General features: G+C 43.9%; 1 pseudogene; it reads right to left on the reverse strand.

Annotated features, from left to right (window-relative positions):
• Positions 1 to 10,002: 10,002 nt before the first annotated feature.
• Positions 10,003 to 23,248, reverse strand: LOC105489168 (eukaryotic translation initiation factor 4B pseudogene; annotated as a pseudogene).
• Positions 23,249 to 24,674: the final 1,426 nt, after the last annotated feature.

The following is a 24,674-nucleotide window of genomic DNA, read 5'->3' on the forward strand; positions in this document are numbered from 1 at the left end:
ATACAAAAAGAGTTTAATAAGTGAAAGGTATCTAAAGTCATTCAGTCTCTTCTTTCCCTCTAGAAGCCAAAGCTGGAGAGATTCCAATCACAGCAGCACTGAGCATAGACATTCTCCTTTTAAATGCAAACAGCTTTGAGAAGAGTAACTCAGGCCCGAAAAGAGAGCTCCCAGGGGCCCAGGACCTTCTTTGTCTGCATGCCCAGGACTAAGCAGGGCATCAGGTAGTGCGTGCTCAGTAAGTATTTCTTGAATTAACCTTGGGGAGTATTTAATGGTTTCATGTACCTTGCTTTATGAGAACAAACTTTGGTTGAGTGATTGCTTTAGCCTCCTAGTCTGTTAGGCCCTAAATATAGCAGAGAATTTAATCTAGTTCCTGTCTTAAAGGAGCTTCTGGCCTACTAGGAGAAGAAAGAGACTAGTAAGCAGACAATTACAGAAAAATAAAGCCACAGTGGGTGTGTATAGCACTGCCCTATGGGAACACGCCACAGGGACAGCCTAACCCCATCTGGGCGTGTGCATGGGAGGATTAAAGGACTTTCCAGTAGTGCGGGGAGGCTGGAATCTATGGTGGTCCCAGGAAGAGTGGCCCCAGGAGGAGTGCTTTCAGAGGAGGCTGGGGAGGGAAGGAGGCCAGATCACAGAGGGTTTGTACACAGACAGGGTCTGAGTGGGCCAGGCCATGCCCTACATTTTGGCATAGCTATAAATAGTCTCCCATTACTCACTAGAGCATCCCAATCAATTATGCAGACATCCTATTTATATTTACGTAATATGTACTCTCTCTATATATATATACACTATAGACTAAGGACTTGAACTTCATCCAACCACTTGCATTGCAAATGTAGAGAAATGTTAAGATGATAAGATATACCAGGCATGGTGGCTCACACCTGTAATCCCAGCACTTTGGGAGGCCGAGGTGGGCGGATCACGAGGTCAGGAGATCGAGACCATCCTGGCTAACATGGTGAAACCCCATCTCTACTAAAAATACAAAAAATTAGCTGGGCGTGGTGGCGGGCGCCTGTAGTCCCAGCTACTCCGGAGGCTGAGGCAGGAGAATGGTGTGAACCCGGGAGGCGGAGCTTGCAGTGAGCCGAGATCATGCCATGGCACTCCAGCCTAGCCGAGATCGTACCACTGCACTCCAGCCTGGATGACAGAGCGAGACTCCATCTCAAAAGAAAAAAAAAGATAAGATCAATAGAATGTAGATTTGACCTGGAAGAAGAGGAGTAGTCAGAGTCCAGTTGTGCACATATGTAACTGCCCACACCCTGCTTCAGGGGTTCTGTGTCAGAATCCCTCGGGGTTTTCATAAAATGGAGAGTCACCCTAACTCAATCAGGCTCTCTAGAGGAGAAGCTGGGGAAACTGTAGGGTTAACAAGCCACCCAGGTCATTTTCATGAGCTCCAAAGTGTAGAAATCACAGACTGAAACATCACCAAGCAAACAGGTGCCTGAATGAGGTAGGAGGAGGGGGCATAGGAGCTCTGCTCTAACGCTGTGCCTGCTGAGGGACAGGTCCTCAGTCCCCACAGAGTCTACTCGGGGTATCCAGGGGCAGAGGAGGACATCAGCTCCTGGGATTGGGGAGAGAAAATAAGGTAAGAGCCATAACTAACCACCAGGCCAGGCAAGGTGGCTCAAGCCTGTAATCCCAGCACTTCAGGAGGGCGAGGTGGGTGGATTTCTTGAGGCCGGGAGTTCAAGACCAACCGGGCAAACATGGTGAAACCCTGTCTCTACGAAAAATGCAAAAATTAGCTGGGCATGATGGTGTGTGCCTGTAGTCCCAGCTACTCAGGAGGCTGAGGCAGGAGAATCCCTTGAACCCAGGAGGTGGAGGTTGCAGCAAGCCGTGATTGTGCCACTGCACTCCAGCCTGGGCAACAGAGTAAGACACTGTCTCCCCTCCAAAAAAACAAAACAAAAAACCACACACACAAAAAAACTAATCACCACCTTCATAAAAGCATCCAGGGCTGCCCTCATATTCAAGGCTTGTGCAGAGACAGAGAAAGAACAGGCAGTAGAGGAAAGGACAGCAGGAAGAAGGAGCCAGCAAAGCCAGTACTCTGCTGGGAACAGAGGGCATTAGGCTGTGGGGCAGGAAGTTAAAATCCAGGAGTGTCCTACCCGTGCAGGATGTCCCATCACATTCTTTTCATAAAGGACCCCCTGCATCCTGTGCAGGCTGTGAATTGACATCAGCCTCTGCCTGCCCTCCACCCCCAGCAAGCTTGCAACAAAACTGCAAACAGAATTCATGTCTCCTGATTCCTAAAGCTTCATTCTGAAAAAGGAAGGAAATACAGAGAAAGATAAAGAGAAAGAAAGAGAGAGAGGCTGGATGTGGTGGCTCATGTCTGTAATCCCAGCACTTTGGGAGGCTGAGGTGGGCAGATTGCTTGAGCCAGGTGGGTCCAGCCTGCAGTGAGCCATGATCATGCCACCGTACTCCAGTCTGGGTGACAGGGTAAGATCCTGTCTCAAAGAAAAGAAAAGAAAAGGAAAAGGAAAAGGAAAAGAAAAGAAAAGAAAAGAAAAGGAAAGAAAGAAAGAAAGAAAGAAAGAAAGAAAGAAAGAAAGAAAGAAAGAAAGAAAGAAAGAAAGAAAGAAAGAGAAAGAAAGAAGGAAGGAAGGAAGGAAGGAAGGAGAAAGAAAGAGAAAGAAAGAAAGAAAACAGAGAAAGAGAGGGAAAAAGAGAGAAAGAGAGAAGAGAGTGGAAAAGATAGAAAGAAAATGAAGGAAGGAAAAGAAAAAGGAAGAAAGAAAGAAAAGAGAGGACCAAACGTAGAACCGTTGTCAGTTTGGGCAGGAAAGGGAAGGCCAGCTGAGTCACCATCATCAAGCAAGGACACTTGGAACACCTCCTTGGCATCAGGGTTTTCAGGAAAGGGCCCGTTTTCTAACCTACCAGCGAGCACAGGGAAGATATCTATTGGCAGGTAGCTTTCACGTACACTATGCTTGGTCACCATGTTCAAACTATCAGCTAAACCTGTCAATATTTTCCTTCTCCTCAGCTCTCCCTCTCCTCTTTGGCCTCCTATCCTTATTGATTGCCACCCTTCTCAAGACCCTCTGTAAAATTTCTGCATTCCTTCTAAACACAGAGCCCAAACAATGACAAGGATCTAATCAACAACAAACACCCTGTTCTTGTTTGCCAGACTTTTATTATTGTTTGAAGACACAGTTAACTTGCATTCAGTTTACAGCTCACTGTTGCTTGTGTTCACTCCAGAGAAGTCTGTCTTTCTCAGCAACGTAAAAACTGAAAACATTCTTCCTTAATTTGTATCTGGGTAGTTTTGCTCTTAACTCAGTTGAACTGCTTTCGGTCAAATGGTATCCCAAAATTTCCTAAAGTATGTTTCTCAGAGCAAGAGTATTATAATATGTTCCTGGCTCAGGGATCAAATTAGGTGGGAAGGAGGTGGTAATCCAGACATCTCTTGGAGATTTACAATGACGGTAGCATGTAGAAGGCTCTGAGAAGTCCTGCATTTGTCTAATTAAGTATTGCCCAGCTTACTAGTCTATTCCTGACGCTGCAACCTTTAGCATCTCTTTCTGACTTCCCGGGAACAAGGGTTTTCCTGGTGCTGGGCCAACATGTCTCCCTAAATCCTCCACGTGGCAAAATGATATTCCTTACTATGTCGCTGATGACAATTTTCAAGATTTTTTCTTTACCCAAATGAAATAAATGTCTTTGATTGCTTTGTATTAGTATTACAACTACTTTTCATTATATATTATATATTATTATATATTGTATCATATAATTTATTATTATATATTATATATTAATAACAGGCAACACAGAGCAGCAAAAGAATGTGAAACATCTACTCTGTCAACGAAAACCACAGTCAACATTTCTTTCTAGATTTCTCTAGGTATAATGTGTAATAAATGTGCTTACGTATTTTTTATGAGCTCATACCGTAATGTGTTTTTTTAACTTATCAGTGATTTGAAGCTCACCACAATGTATTTTTATACAAGTAAATTAGTAACATCTTTCCACATCAAGAGTTCCATTTCTGTAATGTTATTTTAACAGCTACGTAGGATTCTTTTGTATGACTGCAGCATAATTAATTAATTGATCCACTATGGTGGGACATGTGGATTGTTTTCAGCTTTCCTTTATTCCAAGCAGAACTGTGATGAACATTTTTAGAGTTACAGCCTTGCATGTTTTCTGAGTTATTTCCTCAGGATAGATTCCCAGAAGTAGAATTACAATGTTCCTTTTGATACAGTGCTGAGATCATAGGTAAGCACTGAGTGTGTGCAGGTCCCAGTGGTGGGTTAGGAACAGGCAGTATCCTCTGTTCCCTTCTCACAGGGACGGCACATTTCACCTGCCCCACAGTGCTTCTACTAGTCTCCTTGACGAATTACCACAAACATTGTGCCTTCAAATAACAGAAATTTATCTCTCAGTTCTGGAGGCCAGAAGTTTGAAATCAGACCGGGCATGGTGGTTCATGCCTGTAATCCCAGCACTTTGGGTGGCCAAGGCCAGTGGAGAGCCTGAGGTCAGGAGTTTGAGACCAGCCTGGCCAACATGGTAAAACCCCATCTCTACTAAAAATACAAAAAATTAGCTGGGCATGGTGGCTGGCGCCTGTAATTCCAGCTACTCAAGAGGCTGAGGTGGATTAGAGACTTAAATGTTAGACCTAAAACCATAAAAACCCTAGAAGAAAACCTAGGTAATACCATTCAGGACATAGGCATCGGCAAGGACTTCATGTCTAAAACACCAAAAGCAACGGCAGCAAAAGCCAAAATTGACCAATGGGATCTAATTAAACTAAAGAACTTCTGCACAGCAAAAGAAACTACCATCAAAGTGAACAGGCAACCTACAGAATGGGAGAAAATGTTTGCAATCTACTCATCTGACAAAGGGCTAATATCGAGAACCTATAAAGAACTCAATCAAATTTACAAGAAAAAAAAAAACAACCCCATCAAAAAGTGGGCAAAGGATATGAACAGAACTTCTCAAAAGAAGACATTCGTACAGCAAACAGACACATGAAAAAATGCTCATCATCACTCGCCATCAGAGAAATGCAAATCAAAACCACGATGAGATACCATCTCACACCAGTTAGAATGGCGATCATTAAAAAAATCAGGAAACAACAGGTGCTGGAGAGGATGTGGAGAAATAGGAACACTTCTACACTGTTGGTGGGACTGTAAACTAGTTCAACCATTGTGGAAAAGAGTGTGGCAATTCCTCAAGGATCTAGAACTAGATGTACCATATGACCCAGCCATCCCATTACTGGGTATATACCCAAAGGATTATAAATCATGCTGCTATAAAGACACATGCACACAGAAGTTTATTGCAGCACTACTCACAATAGCAAAGACTTGGAATCAACCCAGATGTCCATCAGTGACAGACTGGATTAAGAAAATGTGGCACATATACATCATGGAATACTATGCAGCCATAAAAAAGGATGAGTTCATGTCCTTTGTAGGGACATGGATGCAGCTGGAAACCATCATTCTCAGCAAACTATCGCAAGAACAGAAAACCAAATACCGCATGTTTTCACTCATAGGTGGGAATTGAACAATGAGATCACTTGTACACAGGAAGGGGAACATCACACATCAGGTCCTATTGTGTGTTGGGGGGGAGGGATAGCATTAGGAGATATACCTAATGTAAATGACGAGTTAATGGGTGCAGCACACCAACATGGCACATGTGTACATATGTAACAAACCTGCACGTTGTGCACATGTACCCTAGAACTTAAAGTATAATTAAAAAATAATAATAAAAAAATAACTTCTAAACAGGTCTACTTAAGAAAAAGAAATACTCAATATATGCAGAGCTCAGATATTTTTGATGGGCTTGTGAAAGGTCAGTCTTTTCTGATATAGTTTGTGACAGGCATTGTACTAGATATTTTATGTTTCTATTCTGGCTTGTATCAAACTTCTTTGCCAAAGATATTCATTAAAATCTACAAATGACAAAAAAAAAAAAAAAAAAAAAAAAAAAAGAGGCTGAAGCAGGAGAATTGTTTGAGCCTAGGAGGCGGAGGTTGCAGTGAGCTGAGATTGGGTCACTGCACTCCAGCCTGGGCAACAGAGCGAGACTCCATCTCAAAAAAAAAAGAAAATTAGAAATCAAAGGATTGGCAGGGCCACACTCCCTCTGAAGGCTCCACGGGAGGATCCTGCTTCGTCTCCTCCAGCTTCTGGTGGCTCCAGGCATTCCTTGGCTTGTGGCTGCATCACTCCAATCTCTGCCTCTGTCTTCACAAGACTTTCTCCTCTTCTCTCTGGGTCTGTGTTTTCTTCTCTTCTCTCTCTTATAAGGACTCTTGTCATTGGATTTATGGCCCACCACATAACTCAGGATGATCTCAGCTCAAGATCTTTAACTTAACTACATCTGCAAAGATCCCTTTTCCAAAGAACATCACCTTAAAGGCTCCAGGGATTAAGGCAAGGCATGTCTTTGCGGGGGGGCACCATGCAACCCATTGCAATGTGTTTCAGGCTAGAAAGAGTGGTCTTCAAATTGATACACACATACATACATATGTGAGCAGGGGACATTCTTACCAAGTACAATATTATGTGACACCCCAATATATAAAGTGGATAAGTGGAGCTGTTTGGCTGAGGTGGAGTGCAGGGAGAGCAACATCACTCAATCAAGGGCACACTGGATTGTAGGGGACGCAAGGACTCCAAGTCCTCGATGTCTTTCGAAGGAGGTCAGAGGGAGGGCCACATTGTACTTGCTGTCCTTGGGAGAACACCCCATACCCTTCCTCTCTGGCTCTGTGCCTTGCCCCACACAGGCCCTGTTTGTTTGCCACCACGGGGAGAATCAGGCACCCAGAGAAGTTCTACACATGATAAGAAGGACTTGGGCGAGAATCACACGGAGGTCCTGACTTACAGTTTTTTTGAAAAGTAAATCATTCGCATATCTCAGCAAAAGTCCTCAAAGGACATTCCTGAGTTTCAGTAGGAGGAAAAGTGAGTTGCTTTCTGAGCCCTCTCAGTGCCTTTCTGGACTGGTGAATGTTACAATATGCTGTGTTGCTACAACTTTATCTACAAACTGGGCCTGAGCGACCGACACAGACTGTTCCTGCACTCACAAATGACTGTGTATTCCAGAAATTCATTTGTAGGTGAGTTGTTTGCATCTCAGAAAGCCTTTTCCCTCTGTGGGGGGCTAGAGATCTCAATGCTTATTGATTCTTACAGACAACAAGACAGAGCTCTTCTAGCTTGCTGGCCTCCACCGTGGGCCTCGCAGAGCCCCCAGACTCGGAGCCCTGAGCAACACTGGACTTGAAAGCAGGGCTAGAAGGGAAAGGCAAAATGGACAGAGGGTCTCCCAGGCACTCAGCAGTCATGAGCATTGCTGAGGCGGCACCAAGGACAAGAGGGTTGAGGGGAAAGACGGTCACCATGGGGGTGGCTGCAGATGGTCAGAGCAATCTGTATGTCAGGTAACTTGGTTGGGCAGGCCTACCTGTATTGTTGCTATCTGGCTGATAAGGATTCAGAGGCTGTGAAAGGGAAAGGGTTTTGCTGTAATCATTTCCTAGGGCTGCTAGGAAAACCAAGTACCACCAACTGAGCGGCTTAAAGCAACAGCCATGTATTCTCTTGCATTTCTGGAGGCTGCAAGTCTGAGATCAAGGTGTCAGCAGAGCTGTGCGCTCTCTCCCGCCTTCTGGTTGTTGCCAGCAATCCTTGGCGTTCCTGGCCTGCAGCTGCATGACAACTTTCCCTCCCCCCGGTGCTCCATGGCCACCTCCCCTTCTGCACGCCTGTGTCTCCACTTGGCCTTCTCCCTGTCCGCGTGTCTCTTCTCATAAGGACACCAGTCTTACTGGATCCTCATGATCCCATCGTAATGTGATCACGTCTGCAAAGCGCCTATTTTCAAATAAAGTTACATTTACAGGTACTAGGGGTTAGGACTTCAACCTATCCTTTTTGGGGAAAACAATTTAACCCGTAACAGAGGCATATAATCTGTCACCCCGCCTAAAATAAAAATGCGATCTATAATGGCCATGATGTGTAGCCACAGAGCCTCTGCTAAATACTGCCAACGACAGACGGGAACCATTCCAGTTTTAGATAGCCCCAATCGCGAGCGGTAGAAAAAATTCCTTTTTTTTTTTTTAAAGATCAGATTTATTTGGAGAAAATAAAAAATCCACAACCCAAAGGATGGGATTTTATATCAAGACATCTCCCAGGTAACAAGTCTACAGATTACAAATCATTTTCATAGAAGATATTTTTGTACAAATTTTACATGTATTCAGGAGCGGGACATTAATCAATCCCCGTTTCTATTTTAACAGGGGGAACAAGGTAGGGGAGAGGGAAAAACAGTTTTGGATATAACTATTTGGAAGGAGAGTAGACATGAAGAGGGCAAACCCTAGCTTTTCATTATCTACAATCAATGGTTTTTTTGTTTAAAAAAACAAAAACAAAAAACCTTTCAATCTTCAACACTCTTTAAAAGCCCACTTCTTAGCTACTGGCCAATCCACACCAATTATTTAAACTCACTCGGTACACACGTTTGTCCACTGGGTAAATTATATTCACTATGCCCACCGCTGCAGCACGCATAAACCAACACCCCTGCATGGCTGAACAGGGCCTAATCTAGGACTGATGGGAGACCAAGATCTTGCAAACCAAAATCAAGGTGTGGTTTGGCCGGGCGCGGTGGCTCAAGCCTGTAATCCCAGCACTTTGGGAGGCCGAGACGGGCGGATCACGAGGTGAGGAGATCGAGACCATCCTGGCTAACACAATGAAACCCCGTCTCCACTAAAAATACAAAAAAATTAGCCGGGCGTGGTGGCGGCGCCTGTAGTCCCAGCTACTCGGGAGGCTGAGGCAGAATGGCGGGAACCCGGGAGGCGGAGCTTGCAGTGAGCCGAGATCGCGCCACTGCACTCCAGCCTGGGCGACAGAGCGAGACTCCGCCTCAAAAAAAAAAAAAAAAAAATCAAGGTGTGGTTTCTCTGCTAACACTGTCTACCAAGCTGATCCTTACAAAAATGCACATACAAGCAGGCAAGTTTAGCTACTGTGTTGCAAGAGAAACCAGGACCTTGTCAAATAGTTCTCTCCATTACCATTTGTTCTCTCAAGGGAAGCTTTAAAAAAAAAATAAAACAACACATTGGTCTGGTCACCTCATAAATCCAACAAGCATTGGTGTGGCATTTCAGTGGAGAAGGAAACTTGCGGGGAGAAAACCCATCAAGGTTGTAAGAAAGGCTCCCAATTTAACTGTCCCTGTCCCTATTTATCCACCTTTATCCACCGTCCAAGACCATCCATTATTCTAGAGCACTCTGCTCTACAAAAGGGGTCAAAGCATCAGGAGCCAGCAAGGAGTGAGAACCAAAAGACATCAAGAAACTGATTTGCTTGAGAAAAGCAGCGATTCTTCCTTTCGTAGCTCTCCATGGCTGAGAGAGAAAATGCCCAAGACATTATCTATGTGACTTAGAGACTGCTTTTTGGGAGGTTAAGAGTAGCATGAAGAACTTAAGATGACGATAAGAGTCTAAATTTTTAGCTTCAAGGTTTCAACAGAACGTGGATATATTCAAACTTGCGGAAAGGACAGTGTTTAGAAAGGGTAAAACCAGGACACAGAAAACACTGAGAATTGCCACGACCCCCAAGTGCTCCCGGCTCCAGGAAATAACCATTCATGTGTTTGCTGGAGGTCACACAATGTTCCCCTATTACCTGGTGCAAAATGACTCATCACTTCCCAAAAGCTTCTTTTCAAACCATGATTTTCCCATTTATTTTGGTCCAATGCAGTCCTATTCTTTATGGCCTACAGACTCACTCCCAACTACCCCTCTGCAGGGTTAAAAAAAAGGAATTCCCCCTAGGCTGACCCCCAAAACTCAGAATTAAATCAGAGGAGGGGCTGGCAGCCTCCTGGACACTAAAACAACTTGAGGCTAAATCTACTTTTCCAAGAGTGGAAAATGTATTCAGATAATGTTTGAGAATTCATATATGCCACAATAGGATAAAAACTAAAAGGTAGAAATCTCACACTTTTCCTTCTACCTTCCTCCCCTACTGCCCAACCAGATTGCAGACGTTATATCACTGTCATTACCATTTCTGCTAAATGGCAGCCCCTAGGCACTAATCACATGGCAACTGCATGGTGACATAACGCACCACAACTCTTCCTCTAAAAAGCTGTAGTCTGTTTCTGGCTATATTGGCAATTCTCCAGTTACTTCAATACTTTAAAGGCTGCAGCAGCATGCAAACGAATTTCATTTTTTGTTTTTAAAAAAAGGTAAGAAAGGTCTTAAGGAGATGGTGAGTTTTGTTTTGTCTTGTCTGGATAGAGGTTTGATTTGCTCTTGAATGTTCCAGGGTGGAGAAAAACTAGGAGAAAGCACAGGATGTAGAGGTCTATTCCGTGTAATCTTCTCCCTCGTTTTCATCTTCACCATCAACAGAGACAGCAGCATACTTGCTTGCAGAACAGAACTTGGAAGCTGGGTTTTCCTCAGGTTTCTTTGGCTCAGGTGCAGATCTGGAGTCTTGATCCTTTTTGCCATCTTTCCTATCTGACTCTTTCCAGCGGTTTTTGTTCCCTCCATCTCCTGGACCACAGCTAGAGTTCCCAGTTTGGTCTTTTGGGACATTCATCCCATCTACTTTATTTTCATCTTTCCTTGCTGGTCCTTCCTCAGACCGTTGAGCTGGAGCTACTTTTCCCCCACCACTTGCAGGGGATTGCTGCTCTGTGTCTGAGCTCTGAGATGGAGCAGGAGGGTTAGAACTTCGCTTCACCCAAGCATTCTCCTTTGGTGGAGGGGCTGGCATTACCTTTAGGGGCTGATCAGGTTTGGGAGGTTTAGAAGTTGGAGAGTGACAATCTTCCTCCTTATTGAGTGTTTCATTTTCTAGAGACTTCTCACTCTCCTTCGTGCATTTCTGCCAGATGTGGCGGAGGTCCCGGTCTGCGATGACTCACTTCCTGTCCTCGACCGTTCCCGTTCCTGAGTTTCTTCACTTCGCCAGCTTGGGTGTCTCTCCCGAGGCCGTCATTCTGGTTTTGTTTGGCTTATCCAGCTGACGCTGCAACTTCTCTCGTTCCCTCTGTAGCGGTTCTTCTATTTCTCTTTCTCTAGCAGCTGTGTCAACGGGCTTTGCCCCTCTAAAGATAGAAGCAGCTGGACTGGCCGGGCGCGGTGGCTCACGCCTGTAATCCCAGCACTTTGGGAGGCCGAGGCGGGCGGATCACAAGGTCAGGAGATCGAGACCACAGTGAAACCCCGTCTCTACTAAAAATACAAAAAATTAGCCGGGCGCGGTTGTGGGCGCCTGTAGTCCCAGCTACTCGGGAGGCTGAGGCAGGAGAATGGCGTGAACCCGGGAGGCGGAGCTTGCAGTGAGCCGAGATCGCGCCACTGCACTCCAACCTGGGCGACAGAGCGAGACTCCGTCTCAAAAAAAAAAAAAAAAAAAAAAAAGAAGCAGCTGGACTGCCCTGGGAGGTACCAGCAGAGGAATCATCTTTCTTAGGAGTACTTGGAGGCGTTAGATTCAGTTTGGGTCTTTGGCGGGGGGACCTCTATCATCACGCCTATACTCATCCCGAGAGTAATCATCTCATCTCTGGAGCTCCACGACTCATCATCCTGTCTGTCGTATCGGTCTTCATAGCGGTCCCCACGTCCTCTGTAGTCATCATCCCTGCGGTACCCACGGCTGAATGCTCTTCCGCCACTGCCTGTCCGGGAATCACAGCCTCCATCAGAGTCTCTGCTGCCTCGGTCATCACAGCGACCCAGGCCACCGTATCAATCCATATCCCGGCGTGGGCCATCCCGATCCCCATCCCGATCCCCATCCCGATCCCCATCGCCATACCGGTCTGAATCGTAACCATCTCGACACTTGTCTCCAAAGCTATCATCACTTCTTCTGGACGAGTAGTCATCAAAGCTGTCTGTGGCAGAACGAGCCCTCCAGTCTGTATCTGTTTTGTCAGAATCCCCATTTCCATCACTGCCAAAAGAACGATCATCCCTGTCTTTATCCTGTGCTTGATCAGCAACGTCCACTCGAATTCTCCTGTTACCTAGATACCCTTCACTGAGACTCAGGGCACTGAGCAGGGAATCCAGGTCCTCAAATGCAGCATAACCCAAACCTTTCAACCTCTCTGGATTGCTGGGTTCACGTGGTAAATGCACTGCACTGATGTTTAATCCTCTAAAGAATTCCCTAACTGACTCTTCTATAACATCATAGGGGAGGTTCCCCAGGAAAGCAGTGTTGGGTGGCGATTTAGGAAGACGGCTCCGGTCGATATTGGGTTCCCGAGCAGCCCGTGGAGCAGTGGGAAGGATGGAACAGTCAGTTGGAGGCGCCCTATACCCATCATCGTCATTACTGTGCCGAGTTGTTGAAATTCTCCTTCCAGATCATCCGTTTCATCAGCCTGGCTGACTGGTTTGGAAACATAGGTGCTTCCTCCACCAGTACTCCCATCCTCAGCCAGAAAGTCTGTTCGGAAGATAGTCTTCCCATTCTTGTTCTTTTTTGCTGAGGCGCCATGTTGGGAGAGGGAAAGAGAATGCTACCTCATTCCTTAAAAGGGCCCAAAATACTCTTTTCCAGACTTTCACCTTATTGAACTGAATTTTCCCTCATTGAACTACATAGAATAAATCCAATCACTCTTGACAAAATCTTTTCAAATGCTTGAAGCCTTCCCAGTCAGCCTCCAAATATTTTCTTTTTATTTTATTTTATTTTTTTAATTTTTTAATTTTTTATTTTTTTGAGATGGAGTCTCACTCTGTCACCCAGGCTGGAGTGCAGTGGTGCAATCTCGGCTCACTGCAAGTTCCCCCTCCTGGGTTCAGGCTGTTCTCCTGCCTCAGCCTCCTGAGTAGCTGGGACTACAGGCGCCCGCCACCACGCCCAGCTAATTTTTTGTATTTTTAGTAGAAACGGAGTTTCACCGTGTTAGCCAGGATGGTCTCGATCTCCTGACCTCATGATCCGCCTGCCTCAGCCTCCTAAAGAGCTGGGATTACAGGCGTGAGCCACCACACCCGGCCCAAATATTTTCTTAAAGCTAAAAATTCTCCAGATCTTTATATGATATGAGGTGTTTTGTTTTGTTTTATTGTTTTGTTTGAGACAGAGTCTCGCTCTGTTGCCCAGGCTGGAGTACAGTGGCACAATCTCAGCTCACTGCAACCTCCGCCTCCCAGGCTCAAGTGATTCTCGTGCCTCAGCCACTGGGGTAGCTGGGATTACAGGTGGGCGCCAACACACCCAGCTAATTTCTGTATTTCTAGTAGAGGCAGGGTTTTGCTATGCTGGCCAGGCTGATCTTGAACTCCTAGCCTCAAGTGATCTGCCTGCCTTGGCCTCCCAAAGTGCTGGGATTACAGGCATGAGCCACTGTGCCCAGCCATGGTTTTAAGACCTCTCATGATCCTAGTCACTGAACTTTGGACATGGTCAATGGTCTAGGCTTAACCTAGACTGAAAGCCTACAATGTAGATACGATCCGATGGATGAAGGAATCAATGGGTGTATTTATTTCTAGGATTTGAGCATTACACTGCTACAGAAACCTAACCTTGTATTGAGATTTCTGTTTTGGTTTGGTTACAGTTTGGGTTTATCTGCTTGCTTGTTTTGCAGAGGGTCATAGAGTTTAGTGGCAAAGCTGGGCTGTTGACTCAGATTACGTTTGCGTCAGTTAAAAATCTCTGAGCTTTTTCATAATTCCTCTTAAATCACATCTTCCACTCATTACTTGTGCTGTTTCTTTTTGAACCTCCTGCATGTTGGTTCCTATTAAATTTCATCTTACTGCTCTTTGTACGTCAGTGTAACAGCACATTCCACCTCTTGCAAATGTTGGCATGTCATTCCTGCATTAGCCATCCAACCCAGCTCTGGTCATCTGCTTCCAACAGGAAAAGACAAGGAGGAAAGAGAACCAATATTTAGAACATTTATTAAGACGCCAGTAAGCTAGACAATTGTTTCTAACTTTTTAATTGACATCAACACACATACAGAAAAGTGCACCAAAAAAACATACAATTCAATGAATTCTCACAAAGCAGATGCCTGTGTAGCCACCCATGTCAAGAAAGAGAACATTAGACTGGGAATGTTTTAATAAGCATTTTTCTCTTTAAATCCTCAAGCCTACTTGGTAATTATTATTAAACCTGGTTTATAAGATGATAAAACAGATTCAGAAAGGTTAAGTGGCTTGCCTTGCTGACTTCCACAGCTGGGAGTTGTAAAGCATAGAATGGGCCCCACGCGGTGGCTCATTCCTGCAATCCCAGCACTTCGGGAGGCCAAGGCGGGTGGAGCACTTGAGGTCAGGAGTTTGAGGCCAGCCTGGCCAACATGGTGAAACCCCTTCTCTATTAAAAATACAAAAATTAGCTGGGCATGGTTGCACCCACCCGGTAGTCCCACGTACTTGGGAGGTTGAGGCAGGAGAATCACTTGAACCCAGGAGGCGGAGACTGCAGTGAGCTGAGATTGCACCACTGCACTCCAGCCTGGGTGATGGAGCAAGACCCTGTCTCAAAAAAAAATCTAATGTACCCCATAAAAATATACAACTATTATGTATCCACAAAAATAAAAAAAAGAAAGAAAGAAAGAAGGAACCCAACATTTGCCTATAAGAACAGAAACTGCGCTTCCACAAGTCAACAAACAAAAAAAGCCAATGTAGTCCTATTATCCCCATGCTTAGCACTATCTGAAATGTCCTCTCCCTCCCTCCCATCCTTACTTTTTTTCTGATCAACTCTTCATCCCCACTTCAGCATTCCTTCCTCTGTGAAGCTTTAGGAGACTTTCTCCGGTTGAGTTAATCAGTTCCTCTTTTGTGACCTTCTGGTACTTCTTATTCTTCTAGTTAGAGCAGTGGTCTCATGAATTCCTATTTCCGGCCGGGCGCGGTGGCTCAAGCCTGTAATCCCAGCACTTTGGGAGGCCGAGACGGGCGGATCACGAGGTCAGGAGTTCGAGACCATCCTGGCTAACACGGTGAAACCCCGTCTCTACTAAAAAATACAAAAAACCAGCCGGGCGAGGTGGCGGGCGCCTGTAGTCCCGGCTACTCGGGAGGCTGAGGCAGGAGAATGGCATAAAAACCCGGGAGGCAGAGCTTGCAGTGAGCTGAGATCCGGCCACTGCACTTCAGCCTGGGCGACACAGCGAGACTCCGTCTCAAAAAAAAAAAAAAAAAAAAAAAAAAAAAAAAAAAAAAAGAATTCCTATTTCCTCGGTTATCTCCCTCATGAAAGAGTTGTCTTGAGGGGAGGAGTATGGTTTATTCATCTTTATACTTCCACTGGTTAACAAAGTGTGTGCTGTGGTATTGTTGAATGCGGTAGAGGATGGCTGAGAGAATGCAGAGCTTGAGTACAGAAGCGGGGCTGCAGGTGCTGGGGGCTGAACTAGGGCAGCAGTAGTGGGGATGGAGATGCTTAGGACAGCTGGTCCTAAATCCTGGTCATTATTAAATCACCTTAGGAGGCTGGGGAGGACTTTAAAATGCAGACGCTCAGGCCACTTTCAGATGTACTGACTCAGTCTCTAGGAAGGGGACTCCAAATCTGAATTCATTTAGAAGTCCTTTAGCAGGGCTGAGTTCAGCGGCTCACACCTGTAATCCCAGCATTTTGGGAGGCTGAGCGTGTGGATCACCTGAGGTCAGGAGTTCGAGACCAGCTCGGCCAACGTGGTGAAACCCCATCTCTACAAAAAATACAAAAATTAGCCAGGCGTGGTGGCAGGTGCCTGTAATCCCAGCTGCTCGGGAGGCTGAGGCAGGAGAATGGCTTGAACCCAGAAGGCGGAGATTGCAGTGAGCCAAGGTCACAGCACTGCACTCCAGCCATCTCCAAAAAAAAAATAAAGAAGTCCTCCTTTAGGGGATTCGGATACTCAGCCAAGTTTGGGAACCACTGACGTAGGTAGTGTCCTGAGTCATACTTGGAGGACACATGGAAGGCAGGGAAAGGGGGGAAAAGAAAGAGGAGTCTGGGTCCTAGGTTTGCCCAGCGTGGATGATGATGATGGCATTGATGGAGCGAGTGCTGGAGGAGGCTCGGGGTGAAGTTGTTCTGCATGAGCTGAGCGTGTGGTGTCTGCACATATCCAGATGAAGATGACCTTTTGGCAGCTGGGAGCCAAGCTGGGGACTCAGGAGAGCAATCTGTCACTTACGACCTTGAGAATTTGCCATTTTGCTAGGAAAAAGGTCATCTTCCCATACTCACTCTGTTCTCTAGTTTAGCAGAAAGAGGTAAAAATTACTTTTACTTTCTAACTGATTAAGCCTGACAATCGATAGTGATAATCCAGAAATAGGTACATTTAATTCACTTACGACAGTCCTAGGGTTTGCATAGTTAACTGTTTCTCATAGTTAAACAAATGTTTTAAAATAAATTAAAAGAAGGATATTTTCGGTAAAATATGCAAGAAGGATATTTTTGAGAAAATATGCACTTTAAAAATGGTCATGTTTTAACTCCAGTGGATGTTAATAATTGACTTGAAAGTCTGTTTTTACAAAGAAATCCTGGACTCATAAACGGATATTTGACCCCCCATACCATAAAAGGGCAAAAACATGTCTGCAGAAACATCTGACCTAATCAATTTTCAAATTAATCTAAAATTACTATTTGAATTCAAATGTAGTAAATGTCATAGGTCCTTTCTCTGGGGCACAGACATAAACCTGATCTGCTAAATGACATAAAATACAGGACAGAGCAATTTCTTTGGTGAGTATGAATAAGCATTGGAGCCCATCTGGATAATTTACATAAAAATTGGATTTTCGCTCTTGAATTATCTTTTTATAGTGGACATATCTATATTGTCTCCTCAGCCTCCTGTTCCCCTTGTCTTCCCCTGTGAGGCTCCTGCAAAAACTGCCCTTTTTTTAAATTTGTTTATATTCAGGACACAGCCTCACTCTGTCGCCCAGGCTGGAGTGCAGTGGCGCCATCTCGGCTCACCGCAGCCTCTGCCTCCTGGATTCAAGTGATTCTCCTGCTTCAGCCTCCCGAGTAGCTGGGATTACAGGTGTGCATCACCATGCCTGGCTAATTTTTGTATTTTTAGTAGAGACAGGGTTCCACAACATGTTGTCCAGGCTGGTCTCAAACTCCTGACCTCAAGTGATCCTCCCACCTCAGCCTCCCAAAGTCTTGGGATTACAAGCGTGAGCCACTGCGCCTGGTCAGAAACTGGCCTGTTTTTATGGTGCTCCATTCCTCTGGTGGAAGTTCACTGGTCCAAGATCAAGCTCACGTATCCCCAGGGGCCGCCAGCTCTCTCCCCCAGGGCGTCTGCCTTTGGGATCCAGCCTTGAAGGCAATCCTTTTCTAGAACTAGGAACTCCCAGGATAAAACTTGGGAACTGACGATGTTACGTACCATTGAAAGAAATCCTTTCAACAGAGGATGAAGCCCAAAGAAGAGGATGGGAAGCATCCTGACCCTTGTTCTAGTAGCTTCGACAGTCAAGCTGGAAGGAGGACCTCTCATAGTCGGATTGGTTCATTCTTCTTTATGTTCTGTGATCCAAGAACTCCTTTTAGCCTACTCTAGAGAAAGATGGGTTTCTAGTCTCCTGAAATCAAGACTGCCAAGAGTAATAATGTACCATTTCATACAGATCGACTCTCCAACTCAACCTCTGAGATCCTAACTTTCCTTAAAACCAAAACGAATGAGCAGAACAAGGGATAGAAAGTATCTTAGAAACTATTAGTCTCTATTACAGGTTGGATTGTGTCCCCTCCCCACAAGAGATATATTAAAGTTCTGGCCCTGGCACAGTGGCTCACGCCTGTAATCCCAGCACTTTGGGAGCCCGAGGTGGGTAGATCACTTGAGCTCAGGAGTTCAAGACCACCCTGGCCAACATAGCAAAACCCTGTCTCTTCTAAAAACACAAAAATTAGCTGAGCATGGTGGCGCACACTTGTAATCCCAGCTACTCGGGAGTCTGAGGCAGGAGAATCGCTTGAACCCTGGAGGCGGAGGTTGCAGTGAGCCGTGATCACACCACTGCACTCCAGCCTGGGTGACAGAGTGAGACTCCACCTCAAAAAAAAAAAAAAAAAAAGAAGAGGAGAAGAGACACAGAGACAGGGAAACAAGAGAGAAGACGGCCACATGGTGACAGGTGCAGAGTGGAGTGATACAGCTACAAGCCAAAAAACATCAAGGATTGCTAGAAAACACCAGAAACTAGAAGAGGCAAGGAAAGGTTTTTCCCTACAGGTTTCAGAGGGAACATGGGCAAAACCTTGACTTCAGTCTTCTGGCCTCCAGAGCTCTGATACAATATGTTTGTGTTATTTTAAGCCACCCAGTTTGGCATACAGTATTTGGTAGCCCTCGCAAACGAATAGTTTCTAAGGTACTTTCTATCCCTACATTGTTCTGCTTTGGTGCTCTTATGTGGTTGAGAAGGAGCCAAAGGTACCAAGTTCTTTTCCTTGTGAAGTTCAGATGGATGCCCAGATGAATGGGGCAAGACGGATGAGGGAGGAGATTACAGACTGTGGGATTATAGACTTTGATTCCAACAGTTGTCAAATTGAGGTTACACACTGAGTCTTGGTTAGGGGGGGCACTTCAGACAGTCCCTGACATACAGCAGACCCTCACAAAAGGTTGCTTTTCTGGATATATTACATTAATACAAAGAAGAGCTCAAGAAATACACTCAAAAGCTGTTTGATGTGAGCTCAACTGCTGACTGCATCCCACAGCCCAGTTCCATGCTGCTTCTGTCCACTCCTTTATTTTTTTGGATTTTTGCCAAAGTTCTAGGATGTAAAGGCCCCCTCTTCAAGGAACATTTATTTAGAATGTCTTGCTACACTCGAAAACACAAATCTCTCTTGGTTTGTACATTGTTGTCTTAACCAGAGCAAAATCCAGTTGGTAAACAAACCAAAAAAAAAACAAAACAAAACCTATTTTGGCCTCCACAGCTGCCACCCCTTACCTCCATCTCTCACACATTTTCTAGTATGTAAAGAACTTGTGACTGTGAGGACGAGTAGATTTTCACACGGATAGAAACTGAGAGTACAGCCATTCATCGCTCTGTGGACAAATCTTCAAATCCATGCGTTTTCACTCACTGGAATGTAAGAAGTTAACGGTATTTTCACAGGATAAATCTGGATGTTTCCATAAATCTTAAGTTGTTCATGCTAACCACGAGTGTGTCCATCAGTAATACATGAGATCTCCAAAAGATTTAGGAGAGACATTGGTGAAGGTGTTTATTTTTATTTATTATTATTTTAAATTAAATTAAATTTTCATAGAGTCTTGCTGTGTTGCCCTGGCTGTTCCTGTTGTTTCCTTTTCCCTTTCCTTTCTTCCTTCCTTCCCTCCTTCCTTCCTTCCTTCTTTCCTTCCTTTTCTTTCTTTCGACAGTCTCACTATGTTGCCCAGGCTGGAGTGCAGCAACACAATCAGGGCTCACTGCAGCCTCTACCTCTGCAGGATCAGGCAATCCTCCTGCCTCAGCCTCCCAAATAGCTGGGATATGTAGATTTGGAGTGGGTATCCATTTCAGGTAGGAGGAAGAACAGTATTAGCAAAGGCAGAGACAAGAAAGCACCATGCATTTTGGAGATAATAGAATCAAGCTTTTCGGAGTGTAAGGGATTTTAACACATTGGTTAGTCCAGTGATTTTTCATATCACATTAAATTGCAGAACTCTAAAAGATGATTTAGAGACAATGTACAAAGCAGACAAAAGTGAAGCTGATCTAAGTAGATTGGGGTGGATCTAGTGGGACCCAGCCATGATGATATGAGAGACCCATGTGTAACCTTCATAAGAGAAATGTAAGCTGAAGTCAAGATAAGGTTTGGTTAACAAATACAGATAGGAGGAGAATTGAATAAATAGAGACATTCATGTCCCTGGGTGGAGAAGTGTCCATTGTTACCTAATTAATGTATACCTTTACTGCTATTCCAACTCAAATCCTCATGGAAGGTTTGTAGAACTTAATCTTTTATTCAGAAAGAAGACTCTAGAATTAGGAGAATTACTCTAACATTTAACAGTATATTGTAAAACTGTAGTAATTTACATTCTATATATTTATCACATAATACTATAATACTTTCTAATACATAATAAAGAACAGTGTGATAATGGGTATACAAGGCTTATCCAAAGATAAGCCTTATTATACAATAAAATTAAATACATGAGAAAAAGCCATTACAAAATCCAAGGGAAAGATAAAGAAAAATGGAGTTTTCTTTGGGAATAATATATACGTCATCTGGAATAAAAATCCTATTGCTATTCAGTACAAACCTATACCAAAATAAGTTCCAGAAGATTTAAGGTTTTAATATATTTTAAAATATAAAAAAGAATAAAATAAATTAAATAGGTAGTAAACATCCAGGTAGAAAAATGACATTCTATACTAAGAAACACTTGAAATCAAAAGATTAACAGATTTTAATAGATACAATGTTAAATTGCTCTAAGTAAAAAATAAAAATAAAATCAATAACCAAAAATAAGGCACCAATAGGCTGAAAAGTGCAAAAATAAACAGTATACAAACTTAATAACCTTTTTGTATGATTTCATAAAGTAAGAAACATCACCAAGACCTTCCCCACAAAATGAGTAGACAACCCACCAAATAAAATTTGCAAACACATATATGGAAAGATGATTAAACGTATTTGCAGGCAAAGAAATACAGACTTTGGCCAGGCACAGTGACTCACGTCTGTAATCCCAACACTCTGGGAGGATGAGATGGGTGGATTGCTTCAGCCCAGTAGTTTGAGAATAGTCTGGCAACACAGTGAAACCCTGTCTCTACCAAAAATACAAAAACGTTATCCAGGGATGGTGGCACACACCTGTAGTCCCAGCTACTTGGGAGGCTGAGGCAGGAGGATCACTTGAGCCTGGGGGGTTGAGGCTGCAGTGAGTCGAGATGGCACCTGCACTCCAGCCTGGGCAACAGAACGAGAACTTGTCTCAAAAAAAAAAAAAAAAAAAAGGAAAGGAAATAGATAGGCTTTGATTTTTTTGTCATTCTAGCCAATTAACCTTTTCTAAAGAAATTATTATGAAATTCCAACTAGCCTAAAAATAAAAGTTTTTTGTTTTCTTTTTTGAGACAGTCTCATTCTGTTGCCCAGGCTGGAATGCAGTGGTGCAATCTTGGCTCAGTGCAAGCTCCACCTCCTGGGTTCATGATGCAATTCTCCTGCCTTAGCCTCCTGAGTAGCTGGGATTACATGCATGTGCCACCAGACCAGGCTGATTTTTGTATTTTTAGTAGAGACAGGGTTTCACCATGTTGGCCAGGCTGGTCTTGAACTCCTGACCTCGGGTAATCCAGCTGCCTCCCCATCCCAAAGTGCCAGGATTACAGGCGTGAGCCACTGTGCCCCGCCTAAAATAGTATTTTTAAGTGTCTATCCTTAAAATAATTCAAAAAAGTGAGAAAAGTTTGATGTACAAAGCCATTCAGCTCAGTATTATTTATAATACCAAAAAGCAAATATGCAAACAAATGAATAAATTAAGCCACAATGGAAGATTGGTTAAGTAAAATGGAATATACTAACTTGATAGCAGATTATGCATCCATTTAAAGTTTTTAATGCAAAAATTGTGCAAAATTATTTTATGTTGAGTAGAGGCAACAGCAAACCTGTGTTACCCCTACTGTATCCCCAGTGCTTAGCACAGCACCTTGTCCCCAGTAGGGAACCATATGATTTGTTAAGTGAATGAAAACTGCACACACACGGTATGACTCTGGACCACGTAAAACCTACTTACAGAGAAAAGAATGAAAAGAAATAACAATAATGGTAGAAGTGTAGAAGCTATACTCCTACTTTACATTTCTTTTCATTTTTTGAAAAAAAAAATAAAAAGAGGCAATGCCCAAAATATTATACGGGGAGTACTTATAATTGTTCATCAAACTTTAACTGGGTGTCCTGTATTGTTATTTGCTAAGTCTAGAAAACCTACTAATGGCCGGGCGCGGTGGCTCAAGCCTGTAATCCCAGCACTTTGGGAGGCCGAGACGGGCGGATCACGAGGTCAGGAGATCGAGACCATCCTGGTTAACACGGTGAAACCCCGTCTCTACTAAAAAATACAAAAAATTAGCCGGGCGTGGTGGTGGGCGCCTGTAGTCCCAGCTACTCGGGAGGCTGAGGCAGGAGAATGGCGTGAACCCGGGAGGCGGAGCTTGCAGTGAGCTGAGATCCAGCCACTGCACTCCAGCCCGGGCGACAGAGCGAGACTCTGTCTCAAAAAAAAAAAAAAAAAAAAAGAAAACCTACTAAACATCAGATTTCAAATCCTTATAGTTAATGTTTGCTTATTTTATATAGACATATGTTTTAGAGACGGGATCTGGCTCTATGACCCAGGCTGGAGGGCAGTGGCACAAACGCAGCCCACTGCAGCCTCGCCTCCTGGGCTCAAGTGATCCTTCTGCCTCAGTCTCCCAAGTAGCTGGGACTGCAGATGTGTGCCACCACGCCTAACTAATTTTGAAATTTTTTGTAGAGGTAGGGAGTAGCACTTTGTTGCCCAGGCTGGTCTTGAACTCCTCAGCTCAAGCGATCTTCTCGCCTTAGCCTCCCAAAGTGCTGGGATTACAGGCGTCAGCCACTGGGCTCAGCCCCTAACAGTTAATTTTTGAAGTTTATTGAACCAATCAGTTCCCTTGATGCGTGGTTATTTTTTTCTTCCTCATACATAATTGTGTGTATTTTTTCTGTATAGAAAAAGTGTAAACAAAGAGAAAAAACTGCACTAAATCCCACTACCAAAGATAACTACCATTTATATTTTGTTTAAGACATTTCCTACATATATGCATATAAGATTTATATATGTAGTTTTACATACATATGAAATCATACCATAGATGCTTTCTTGTAATCGTGTTTTTTTTGCTATTTATGTTTTCCTTGACTGCCAATTTCACTGCCTGTTCAGAGGTCTGACTTCCATAAAAATCCCATTTACTTACCATTCCCGGGGGCCAGCAGTACATGGGCCACATATGCAGATGATTAACTGGTAGTTTGTTGTTTTTCTGGCAAATCACATAGCACAGGCTTACAGAGGGGCCTCCCTTGAGAGCACAAGCCCAGAACCTGTTATCTAAGCCCTCCAGAGTCTTGAAAAAGAGACACAATTTTGTGAGGAATATGTTCATGTGAATTGGTACTTACTAGGCTTTATTTCATCTCATACCAATTTTGTTCCAGAAACTTCCTAGAAAGCTATGAAAATATGAGACAATGACCATGGATAATACGATATCTGGGAGAGGTACCGATTACACAATGCAGCCTTTTTTTTTTTTTTTTTTTTTTTTGAGACGGAGTGTCACTCTGTCACCCAGGCTGGAGTGCAGTGGTGCAATGTTGGCTCACTGCAAGCTCCACCACTCAGGTACAAACAATTCTCCTGCCTCAGTCTCCTGAGTAGCTGGGATTACAGGTGCACACCACCATGCCTGGGTAATTTTTGTATTTTTTGTGGAGATGGGATTTCACCACGTTGGTTAGGCTGGTCTCAAATTCCTGAGCTCAAGTGATCCACCCACCTTAGCCTCTCAAAGTGCTGGGATTACAGGCATGAGCCCCCAGGTGCATGAGCCACCTGGCCCATGCAATGCAATCTTAGCGGCTGAATTCAACATTTATTGAGCAGCTACTATAGGCCAGACACAGGGTTAAGCACACAAAGAATAGGAAGACCAAGAAAATGTACCCCAGCCAGAAGAAGCTTCAACTTACTCAACATAATATGAAGTAGACATTCATCTATGATTCTACCATTCAGAAATACTATTATTAATATCGATCCAGATATAATAATTATAATGCCTAGCACTTACAGAGTTTTTCTTTTTTCTTTCTTTCTTTCTTTTTTTTTAATAGAAACAGCCTCTCACTAGGTTGCCCAGGCTGGTCTCGAAGTCCTGGGCTCAAATAATCCTCCCACCTCGGCCTCTCAAAGTGCTGGGATTACAGGCACGAGCCACCACATTCAGCCTGCAGCTCTTATTTTATACCGACTTTGTTTTAAGAGTTTTAATAGTCACTTATGAAATCCTCAAAATATTATTGCAATATACAATTTTTATTTCTATTGCACGGATGAAGAAACTGAAGCAAAGAAAGATTATTTAACTTGCCTTAAATTGCACAGCTTCAATGTGGTAGGGCCTCAATTCAAAACCAATGTCTCTCCATAGATGAGACAGAGAGAGCGAGAGAGAGAGAGAAGAGAAGAGAGATGACATTGCTTTGGAAACCAGATTTTGAAACAAATTGCATACGACACTTACTATGTGTCAATTACTGTCCTGAATATTTTAAATATTATGATTTATCTTATCCATAAAGTTAGCATGTACTACTTATTTCATCCAGACAACTTAGTGACCGACCACAAGTGACTTTAAGAAC

This window comes from Macaca nemestrina, chromosome 5 (genome assembly GCF_043159975.1).
Source record: "Macaca nemestrina isolate mMacNem1 chromosome 5, mMacNem.hap1, whole genome shotgun sequence".
Taxonomy (NCBI): domain Eukaryota; kingdom Metazoa; phylum Chordata; class Mammalia; order Primates; family Cercopithecidae; genus Macaca; species Macaca nemestrina.